The sequence below is a fragment of the Mixophyes fleayi genome, chromosome 8 (genome assembly GCF_038048845.1).
Source record: "Mixophyes fleayi isolate aMixFle1 chromosome 8, aMixFle1.hap1, whole genome shotgun sequence".
In the NCBI taxonomy this organism is placed as follows: Eukaryota; Metazoa; Chordata; class Amphibia; order Anura; family Limnodynastidae; genus Mixophyes; species Mixophyes fleayi.
Genome location: NC_134409.1, coordinates 22,008,021 through 22,018,348, shown reverse-complemented (window position 1 = coordinate 22,018,348; position 10,328 = coordinate 22,008,021).

Below are 10,328 nucleotides of genomic sequence, written 5' to 3'. Positions count from 1 at the left end.
ATTTCTCTAATTGGGGGGGGCTAGGGGCGTTAATGTGCTATGATGAGCTTTTTGGGAGGTGGAAACGGGATGAGGTGTAAGGTGGGTTATTGATTTTTGATACGAGTATGTGCTTAATTATGATTATATAGGGGGGATATTAGAGGGGGAGGGGGAGAGGGATTAGGGATTAATTTTTGATGACTTTTTTTGCGATGCCTGTAGTTCCTAAAATTTGGTTGATATAGGGGATAGGTGCATAACTTAGGGTTTTTCTTAGGTTATTAGTTTTTTTGTTGGGTGGGATGCGGATGTATTACTTGAGATTATTTGGAATATTTTGTTTTAGTGGTCGTGTTTGGATCTATGGTAGGGGGTCTAAACTTTAGGGGTGGCTTTATAAATTAAGTAATTTAGAGTGATGATATAAATAATTAAGAGTATAGGCGTTTATCGGTACATTGGGGTTATTTTTTGTGGTCTTTTAAGGTAGGTGGGGTGATATATTTAGGGGGGGGTGTAGGGGGGGGCGGGGGAGGGGGGGAAAGAAGGGGGGGGAATGGGGGTGTATACTTACAGGAAACTTCCTAGGTCAAAGTCGATGTTGAGGCCTTTCGGTGTTAGGGTCCCTAGTTTGTGGATCCATTTCGCTTCTTCCTGTGAGATCAGTTTGATGTAGTCTCCCCCTCTCCATGGTTTGGGGATTTGCTTGATGCCTTTGAACTTCAGACCTGAGGGGTCTTGATCGTGGGTCACTCTGAAGTGTTCAGATACGCTATGGTTCTGTACTCCTTTTCTTATGTTCCTTATGTGTTCTGGGATCCGTGTTTTCAGGTTTCAGATGGTTCTTCCTACATATTGGAGTCCACAGGGACATTCAAGGAGGTATATTACTCCCGTGGAGTCACATGTCATCTTTTCTTCTATCTTGTGTTCGCTACCGTTTGAGTGTGAGGTAAAGTTGATTGATGGTTTTGTGGAGCTTTGTCTAGTAGTTTTGCATGCCGTACATCGGTTGCAGTGGTAGAATCCCCTTTTCCCTTCTTTAATCCAGGTTTCTTTGTTTTTCTTTTCTTTGTCGTTTGTTGGGATGAAGCTGGCCGTTAGTATGTTCTTTAGGTTTCTTGATTTCCTGTATATTACTCTTGGTTTTTCCGGTAGGTATTTTTTGATTTGTTCGTCTTCAAGAAGGATGTGCCACTGTTTTTTCAGGACGTTTTCAAGTCTTCTGTGATTGCTGTGGTAGTTCGTGATGAACAGTGGTGTGTTATCTTCTTTTGTTTCTTTCTTTTTGTAGGTGAGGAGTTCTTCTCTTTCCAGTTTTTCTACCTTTTCGATTTCTTGGTTTAGGTGCTCTTGGTCATATTTCCTCTCCATGAACTTTTGTTTCATTGTGTCTGCTTGTTCCTTGAAGTCTTCCATGGAGGAGCAGTTTCTTCTAAGTCTTCTGAATTGTCCTCCTGGGATGTTTTTCAGCCAAGTCCTGTGGTGGTTGCTGCTGACTGAAATGTGGCTGTTGCAGTCTACTGGTTTCATGTAGGTTTTGGTTTTTATGTTGTTGTTTTCCACGTAAATCGTGAGATCCAGGAATTCTACTTTTGTTTTGCTTGAGTTGAAAGTGAACTTCAGGTTGAGGTTGTTGGTGTTGATGTGTTGCAGGAAGGAGAGAAGATCTGTGTCGCTGCCTTTCCATATGAAGAATATATTGTCTATGTACCTTTTCCAGGTGACCAGGTCTTTGTGGTGGGGGTTTTTGTTCCAGATGTTATCATCTTCCCATTTCGGCATATATATGTTCGCGTAACTTGGTGCGAATTTCATCCCCATCGCGGTGCCTGTGACAACATTGGTGGTCAGTGGCAGCAACAGGCAGCCAATCGTGAGGCTGCCTGTTGCTGATTGGCCTCAGGCCTCAGACAGGTAGTGCTCATTTCACTTCCTGTCTGAGCAGCGCTGAGTGATGCAGCAGAGAGCAAGGTAAGTGTGTGTGTGTGTGTGTGTGTGTGTGTTGACAACGGGGCTTGTGGCAGTCTAAAGTGTGTGAGGGCAGCAGGAGGCTTGTGGCAGTCTGTGTGTGAGGGTAGCAGGGGGCTTGTGGCAGTCTGTGTGTGAGGGTAGCAGGGGGCTTGTGGCAGTATAATGTGTATGAGGGCAGCAGGGGGCTTGTGGCAGTATAATGTGTGTGAGGGCAGCAGGGGGCTTGTCTATATGTATGTATGTATGTATGTATGTGTATATATATATATATATATGTATATATATATATATATATATATATATATATATTTACAGTGCTTTTTTTCCCATTGAACGCTGGGAACGGCGTTCCGGGACCTTTTTTGTTTTGCGGCGGCTTCTCCACCGGCCTTTAACACACACAATGAAAAAAAAAAAGTAAACAATACCATCTGTCCGGCGCGGCCGCGCCCTCCTCCCTTCTCTATTTCCAATGGCTGTTGGGCGTAACGTCATCACACACGTCGCGCCCGACAGTCATTCACGGAGCTGTGAGGAGCAATCAACAAGAAGAGGAGCGCCGCGACAGAAAAGAAAACTGAAAAGAAGTGAAGAGGAAAAAGGAGGCAACAGAAAGCAAGGTAAGTTAGAGGAAAAATGGGGCGCCGTTTAAAAGAAAGTGGTCAGAAAAATAAATGGTGACAAAAAAAAAGAAAAAGGCCAGCATGAGAGGGGCGGGCCCGGGGCACAGCATAAAAACTCAAGGGGCACAAAAAAATGATTAGGGGCACTGGCACAGGATTAAAACTGAAGGGGGACATACAATACATATAATACATTAAAGGTATGTTAAGACATGAATATAAAAAAAAAAAAACATAAAATTTTAACAAGATGTGAGTTCCACCACCTTTTTTTTTTTACAAAAAAAGCACTGTATATATGTATGTATATATGTGTATATATAGATATATGTATGTATATATGTGTATATATAGATATATGTATGTATATATGTGTATATATAGATATATGTATGTATATATGTGTATATATAGATATATGTATGTATATATGTGTATATATAGATATATGTATGTATATATGTGTATATATAGATATATGTATGTATATATGTGTATATATAGATATATGTATATATATATATATATATATATGTATATGTGTGTATATGTGTATATGTATGTATGTGTATATGTATATATATGTATGTGTATATGTGTGTATATATGTGTATGTATGTATAGTCAGTGCATGTTGCAATGTAAGCACCTAACATATAATATGCTGTGCTTAGTGATACATGTATTGGGGTTTGATGATCTTTGAGATAAGGGGATCAAATAAATCCACTTTATGCATCTTTGTGTACTAAATCTTCTATAAAAATATACCTATGTATTTACCAGTTCTACAGTGTATAATGTAAGAAGAAAGTGACCACTCTGGGAAACGGATAAGTCAGCTGGAGGCCTCACTAGCTTCATGCCGGCCAGGGAATCATGCAGAAGTGAGATGTGAACAAAAAGACAGAAGTGAGGTCTAAGTATATAGACAGACGACACTCCAGTCCACTAATTAGTAAATAACAAATAAAATTTCTTATACATAAATAACATTGGTTTTCTCATTAATTTGGCAAAATACGCCTTTATTCCAAAGACCAAATGGTGGCTAAATATTATAAAACAGTAAAGAGTGTGTGTAAATAATAAGAAAGGTGAATTAAAAACCAAACCAGAGCCTTCAGTGTATAGATAAATAGGGATAAGTTGGATGGAGAAGGGAGATACCAGTATCACTAAGTATCCAATTATCCAATATAGCTTCTAACTTATTAGACTCACTGGTGCCCATCCAAATATTGACATCTCATCCATATCTCACAGTCTCTAAATACTAATTGCACCTGAATATAGAAAGCCAAATCCATCCTCCTATACAAGGCTTATTGTGTAATTCTTGAGTAGCAAATGGGAACACACATGAGATAAATCTAACATATGTAATAGATCTCCTATCTAGAGATGGTAACTCCTAAGTGATAGAGATATATATATATATATATATATATATATATATATATTTGCGTTACCGCGAATCCTGCGCACTATTGCCGTTAATACGGTACCGCATTAACGCGGATTTTCGTACGCAACCCAATGGACTGCGAACGAAAATCAACGTTATTGCGGTACCGTGTATTGACTATGCAGCCCGTTCCGGCGCGATCCCGCGGACCAGAAAGCTAATTGAATATGCCCCATATAATATATGTCTATATGGAGAAAGAATATAGTAATCAATGCTATGTATACTTAATAATTCTCTCATAATTTAGAATTCTATGTAGCATTTGAGACCAGTGATCCTTAAAGGGAGTTGTTTAGTTGTTGTGATAATATGTAGCCAAATTGTGCCATTTATGTAGATAAAACAACATAACTGCCAGAAGATCCTAGAGTTGTCTATCTGCAACATGATCTCATATATCAATACCTAGGTTGTTATGTTGTTTAATATAAAAAATAATATTGGTCTGATTAATGCAACCAGGTATCTAATATAAATGATTGAATTTAATTGCTATACAATATATACTAATGGTGGGTTCAAATTATATTATCCCACTGTATAATTGCCATTAAATATACTCTCCACTCACTCTCAGATTCTCATACATCCCAATGTTAATGCTTTGTTGTAATCCACTCTCAAATTACAGATCTCTAATAAGATCATAGTAACTCCCATCTATGATACTGAACAGTACTGCTAGCTTGTAGTTCCTATCTGCAGAGCTGGCTAGAGGCTTCAGAGTGGAACTACAGATCCCAGCATGCCTAGCCAGCCCCTGGGTGGAAAGAAACTACAAATCCCAGCATACCCAACCAGATGCAGGTTGGGAAGGACTGATGGGACTTGTAGTTCCTAAGCATGAATTAGATCAGTGTTGGCTAACCTGTGACACTCCAGGTGTTTGTGAAACTACAAGTCCCAGCATGCTTTGCCAATATATAGCAGCTGATTGCTGGAAGGGTATGGTGGGACTTGTAGTTTCACAACACCTGGAGTATCACAGGTTAGCCAACGCTGAATTAGATTATAGCCATTTATAGCTACCGAATCCGATCCCTCCATATCTATGCAGACAAAGCTACACACACTTCCAATCAAAACGGTTTTGACACTTTAGGGAAAATCTTTTGTACAAATCTCTTCAAGTTTAAAAAACAAGCCCAATACAAGTGGAAGGGCTTAAAGCAGAACCTTTTGTTAGAGAAACACACTGAGTTTTGATTTTGGACAATAGTGTTTCTCAAATTTCTTCCAAAAACCTGCACCCCATCTGTGATCTCAATACAATCTCCTTTTATTTCCCTTCAATTCACTTGGAAAAGGAAAGGCAGATGTAGGGGACTGGGGCTGAATTTTAATGATTGGTTATTACCTGAAACAAAACATCACTTATATTTATCTGAAACTTTCCGAGGGATTAAAGTTCCTTCCAGAATTTGTGTAACCACGAACTAAATTCTAGATAGCAAATCCAGCAAGATGTATATAATATTGTGTGAATCGAATAAAAATAATTTATAATAAGGTGTATAACACCCGGTGATAAATGCAACTTTTATCGCTCTGTGAAAGTCAGAGGTACAAAAACCTGAAGCTATTGCTGAACTCTAAAAGTCCCAGCTTGATCTGCAACCTCTGACTGCCCGGGCGTGCTGTGACTTGTAGTTCCACATTAGAGCCGCGGGTTGCCTATACCTTCTTAGATGCTTTCAATTAACTAATATAACTATCTCTCATCGATCCACTACAAATGGTTACATCTCACAATTTTCTTAAATTCTAATAAATCTGCATCCGTTTTGCTCTTCAACACAGATGTGTATTTATGGATATATATAGAATATAAACTGACATTCTGCAAAATTGAAAAAAGTTAATCTTTTTAAAATGACAATTGTCGAAACTGGGATTACATTTGCTGTTACACACCTCTTCTTTAAATGAAGCTTATATAATGGGATTTGTGTATGGGGACCAGATAACAATTAATAATGTCCTATTTCCGTGTTATTTTACTAATTGTGCCAGTTATAAGAGGCACAGAGGTCTCGCACTTTGAAGTTAACTCTGGCTGTGTATTAAAGCCACTGATCTGGTGTTCCTCCTGCCCCCTGTTGGGGGGTATTGTTACTAAAACACTGTACACAAATAACAGTTGCTGATCCTGTCTCCAGCCCCCTACTGCATCTCCTCCTGGACCCATTGACCAGAGCAGGGTTTAGCCATCATAAATTGGGAAGAGGAGATTGTATGAAGGATTAATCCAGGTCTGAGGGGTGACGAGAGGAAGAAGGGAATTGGTTTTAAACGACCTAAAAATCCACACAATGACCGCGGTGAGGCAGGGGACACAGAGTCACTGATGGGTAGATGGGTGGACAGAGCTCCTGCGTCTGACTCCACAGCATGTCCTGTTACAGGCTCAGTGAAGGGTATTAATCCATCCAGAGGAGAGGAAGTTTTAGGAGTCGATCATTTGTGAGAGGGGATTTAAAGAAGGAATTAAAGAGAGGGCAATGTGTCTCTATCTGCCGGCAGGTGGACCGTGTTAACCCTTCCTGCTATCCCTATATGTTCACGGTGGATGCAGACTAGCGCGCGTTTAAGCGCTTCAACTTGTGTGTTATATAATCAGTGATACATCACTCATTATTGTCTGCAGCCCAACACTAAATATGTAACACGAAATATGTGCTTACTGTTTATCGGAATACAATACATTGATTTTTTTATGGGAGGGGGGTAACGTTGATAGTTTGGAACTGTCTTAGAGTTGTTGGGTCATGTTATTAAATACAGCCAAAAATAGCGTTCCACAGCGGTTAGTAAACGGATCCCACAAAAAATAATATATTCCTATAGTAATTATATAATAGTATGGTACTAGTATAAGAGCATTCGTCCATGGGCTTGCTACCTCCAACGACACACTGCTGGGTTATAAGCAATAGGTAACATCATCCCTTATAGCCTATAGATGTGTATATGCATTATTTGTAATGGCACAACTTGCAACATTTAAATAGTAAGGCTAAATGACAAGGACTATCTTACAGTAAAAATAACGTAAATGTAAGTGTTCCGAGAAATAACATATACATTTATACAGAAGTAAGAAGTTGCTGCCCCGCAGAGCTTACAATCTAATTAGTATCGCGTTCAGTATATAGGACACAGTGGAAACTTTAGTTGAATATTTTAATGTTACCTTTATATTTCCTGAATATTCCGTTCATATAGTGTTTGCTCTTAACCTGTATGGTAGGTGATGTATCACACATGCTGACAAGACGCAGTTTTTATAGCACTTTGAATAAAATAACTTCAACGCCGTTAGCGATACGTTAATAATTATTGAAGAAACCGTTTATATTACAGACTAATAAATCAGCAGAGATATTTCTCTTAGTGTCCTGTGGTAGCGCTGTAATGTGCATATTGAACGTTATTCCTGTCAATGTATTGCAAAAGTTAGGTAATATTACAATTAATGTGTCTTCTTCCAGGTAGAAAAATCAGATTTAAGACCAGATTCTTGAAGTGGCCTCTGGATTTTATTACATCTCTAGATGCTGTGGAACTACAAGTCCCAGCATTCATTGTTCTGTTTTGTTGGATCATAGCTCTCGCAAGAACTGTAACGGGGTCTATCACATCCACAAATTTACTCATAATTACTGAAACAGAAATATCCCCCTATCCGTTTCCATTCGTCTTAATCTAGATTTGGGGTTGTTGAATCATGCAATTAGAATTAGCTCAGTTTAGTACATATTAAAAACAATCGAACGGGTGGATTAAATAAAAGCAGTTTGTGGATGTGTTTATCTCAGATTTAATTTGCCAGCCGTGGCTTGTTCATGGCAACATCTGTAACTTCTACTGTCATACATCTCATGCAGAGGAGTATTCTGATAATTTCTATACACCCATCTATTCCAGCTGCTAATGCAGAACGATTTACTCCTGTTTATATGTTATCATCAATGAAGATGACATTCCATCTCTCGTCAGTCTGACACGCATGAGTTAACTGCAGATAGACTGATATACTTTAATTAAAGATGACATCTGTAGCACATATAGATATACTTGTTTTCAGGAAAAAAAACTGTGTGTGTGTGTGTGTATTACTTCTTCATGCATTAAGATACTGAATTAATAAATGTTTTGCAATTAGCAGCATAAACAATTAATCAGCCCCTACCCCTCAATTAACCATGTTCGTACCTCAGTGTGCATTTATAGCTAAATAGCATGTTACAGCTTGACGTCAGCGCCGTATGAGTTAATTCACCGGGGGGGAGGGGGGGGGAGTCAATTATTTCTGAAATACTTATTCGCTTTTTTTTTTTTTTTAAAGAACACAAAAAGATGGAGGGGTAATATTCATTATTGTAATATTGGTTTGGAGGTAATTACTTTTAATGTCAGAAAGATTAAGGTTAATATCATCTCTATTAGGCTGCTGCTTGATAATTAAAAGTGGTGTGGAAGCTTCTGGGAACAGATGGAAGTTGCTTGCTGTGATTCAGTGAGTAAACAGAGGGAGGAACTGCAGGGATATTGTCTAACACTAGCAGGTACATCTACTGTCATTGTGTGAAGGGCCAATCCGGAGAGGAGCCTAGACAGAGAGAATGCATTCACTGCACACACTTCTTAAATACATCAAATAAAACTTAATTTAGCCCGATTTAAGGAGATTTAATTAAGTGTGGATCACATACTTCTATGGCAATTCTAAACCACCTTGAACATTTTTTTTCTCCATGATAAATGTAAGATAGAAATTCGTTTAAATTCTGAACTCCAAAACCTATTAAACACATCATTCTGTAAATAAATGTTTCATTTTTGTGGTTAGTTTTAATATACGTTTCACGTATTTCTTTTTATTTATAGATATGTTTAAAACCGAAACATAGAAAAGCACGTGTAAGTGATAGACTAATATATTTGCCAGTGTATCGGCCCCTGTTCGGGGAATGCACAAAAGAAATAAAAAAATGTAAAGAATCGATATAGTAAATAGAAGATACTTATTAGATATAAAACATTTTAAATGTGAGAAAAAGTAGAAATAAATTAGAATATATTAGCTGTTGTGTCTCGGATGTGATATTTATCGTAATTTAAATTGTCTTAATTAATTTATTTCTTCCACTGCTACTAATGTTTACCCGCATTTGTTAGTAATAATAGTTAATATTATATAGTTTATATTATACTGATGACATTTTGTAAATATTAGAGCAAATATTTTTTTTGTCTTCTGAAAGTACCTATTGACTTATTTGGTTTACAGAGAATAGCGAGTTCTTTGTAAATCTACTTTGATTTCCAATATCCAAGACTGGTAATATTAAACATTGCTAGATATTAAATTACAAATGACGTTTCTTCTGAGCTATGTGAAAACATAAACAAACAAAAGAACCAAACGCTTTAATAGAGTATTTCTGACTCTATAATAAATGTATCCATTTCAGGATTCCACCTTCGTTTTCACAAATAAGTCCTGAGTCTGCCTGATACCCATTTAATATGGAGAAACTAGTCTTTCTAGGGGAAAAAACGGACACAATTCTATATAAAAATATATTTACGCCGTGAAAAAGTTAATCATTCATGTATATTTGTTATAACAGCTTTTCAGTGCATAGTTTATTTTTATTGTTTAAAATATAACAAACCAAATTGCTGAGAAAAAAACCCATGATGAGAAATACATTTAATTGTTCGTTAACGTGTTGTCCCGATTTCTAGGGAATATTATACCCGTGATGAGTGTGGCGAACTTTACATGTAGTTCTCCTATTCGATAACCGGCAAAGAAAGTGTAAAATTATATATGTGTATATATGTGTGTCTATATAATATATATTTATATTTATTCATGCATATGTCGAACGAACAAAGGCTAATTTAACACTTCATTTCAATATCGTGCACATTAAAATGATAGTGTGAATTCTTACATAAAATATTAGCCTACAATTTTAAAAGATACCATTATATTTTAATAAATAGAGCGTTACACGTACATGTGTTTGTTTATTTGTATAATGTATTGCTTCCTGATATATGTATTAATTTTCCTTTTGTGAGTGCTCCTCTCTTGTCAATATTTGTTCATTATTCAGTATAGGATATATACATGTATTGTTTTCAGCTATTCCAGGGGTTATCAGTCTATCATGTAAGGCCCCTGGAGGGTTCAGCCATACAAGTATATCAGGTATTTTGACTTTCTGGCTACGTTTAATAAACATGTTATGACACCATGAAAA